Here is a 2,475-nt window from a genome sequence, read left to right on the forward strand (position 1 = left end):
ATAAACTAGTTAACATTTAGTAGCATAGCCATTCTGCAATTTAAAAGCCTTCAATCTTTTGGGAATTCCTTGAATTGGTCTGTGGCGATACTGCGGTGAAAAGGCATCCTACTTCTCTTAAATTTTTGTCCAACGTTCTTCCATATTTGAAATTTTATCATTGCGTAGCTGGTGCTTGATATAATGCCAGAAGGTTTCGATTTCTCGAGATTGTGCAGGCCAATTCAAACATGGAATATCATACTTTCAAGAAACCTCTTGACATTGTCAGCTGTGTGAATGAGAGGAATAAAAGGCGAATCAAATGAGGTGTAGGTTGTTAAAACATTTACATACAATTTAGCTTGGATTGTGGTTTTCGAAAAAAATGGCAAGTGTGGACTTTCTTTTTGGATCCACTGTATATAAGTTATACATGCATATATAAGTCTATACTTATAACTATCTATCTCTATCTCTCTCTTTCTCTCTCTCTCTCTCTCTCTCTATATATATATATATATATATATATATATATATATATATTGGCTGAAAAATACGAAGCTCGTTGTTTGTTTGTTTACAAACAGGCGGTTTGAGCACTGTAAGAATGGTGGCGGATGTCTATTTAAATAGACATTCTGACGAGTTATTTGCGAGCGTCCCTTCTGTGGTCGAGTGGGAGAACTGCCGACTGTCAACACGACGGTTCTAGGTTCAATCCTTGGCTTGGGAGAGATGCTAGTCTAGCGGCACTGATGAGTTGTGATAAAACGAAACAGGACTGTATGTCGATAACTACAAATATATATATATATATATATATATATATATATATATATATATATATATGTAGGCCCTCTTGCACTAAGGAAAAAAGAATTATGAGGAAGAAAATGGGATGTAAGTCGTATTACACCGGTAGTAAGAATGGCATTTGATTGGATAGCAAAATATTGACGTCATTTTATGAATAAAATGGAATATTGAAATTGACAATATTTGAAAACAATTTTTTTTTTAAATAAATGATTTTTATTAAATACAGAAATTTTGTAAACATATGTAGCGCATAATTTTGTAAATAAAATGACAAAATAATTAGAAATGATAAAAAGAAACGATATTGAAATTGACAATATTAGAAACAATAATTTTGGGGGTACTTCTCGGGAAACGTGGACCCTGCTTTATACGGGTTTTTTAAAGACTGCTCCCGGAAAGCGCATACACAAAATGGTTTCATTGGTATATTTTATCACGAAAACTTTTTTGAAGTTACTATTCGAGGCAAAAAAAAAGGCCAAAATCATCTTTTGAATATGAAGGAAAAAGTAAATGTAACTAAATAAAAATATTTAGTTAGGAAAATATAATAAAAATAAATTAAATTAAATATAATAAAAATAAATTAAATTAAATATAATAAAAATAAATTAAATTAAATATAATAAAAATAAATCAAAATAAAACAAGCACGAAATAAAAGTATGGATCAAATTTAATCAAAGAAATAAAGAACAATTAAAAAAATAAAAATAAATGCAGGCGTGATTAAAACAAGATCTAATTAACATTTTAACTAAAATAAAATAGTTCACTATAAATAGATCGAATTGCATTACTTAAATATGACTAACTTTTTAAAAATTCTTTTACAATATTATTTTTTATACTAATAATTATTAAATACTTAGTTATTTAATTCTTACACAATAATTTCAATTGTTAAATTCTATCCACATTTTATCGTAATAACTGGAGATTTAATTAACTTTCTTTGAATTAAAAAAAAAGTAAAACAGTTCCCTATAAATAGGCGATGGAATTGTGTTACTTAAATGTGACTTTAACTTTTTTTTTTAATTATTTATAATAATTATGTTTCTATACTATTATTAAATACTTAGTTATTAAATTCTTTTACAATAATTTCAATTTTTAAATTCTAACAATATTTTATAGTAATGACGTCAATAGTTCGCTATCCAATCAAATGGCATTCTTACTGCCGGTGTAATACGACTTATGTCCCATTTTTTCTTCATATTTCTGTTTTCTTAAAGTGCAAGAGGGCCTATATGTATATATAATAAAGTGTATATATATATATATATATATATATATATATATATATATATATATATATATATATATTAATTAATTAATTATTATAGTAAAAAAAATAATTATGACAGCCCCTTTAAGAAATTCATTTCTTATCGTTGAGCACTTTCAGTTAAATTAAAGTCCGTCAATTTAGCTCTTATGCATAGATCACCGTATAACGATTAGATCACTGTCTGAGCGACGTAAAGAACATTTAAAAATGAAAAATGTTTAAATTCAACGCTATTTTCACGCATTTAATGGTGGCCGAATGGATACGGTCTCCGCTAATCGAGCCAGAGATGTCTCGTGTTGCGGGGTTCGAATCGTTCGGATGGTGTTAATCGTGACACCCTGCACTGAAGAATCCCGAAAGGATGAAACACT

The sequence above is a fragment of the Euprymna scolopes genome, chromosome 16 (genome assembly GCF_053919585.1).
Source record: "Euprymna scolopes isolate OS-2025 chromosome 16, ASM5391958v1, whole genome shotgun sequence".
Taxonomy (NCBI): Eukaryota; Metazoa; Mollusca; class Cephalopoda; order Sepiida; family Sepiolidae; genus Euprymna; species Euprymna scolopes.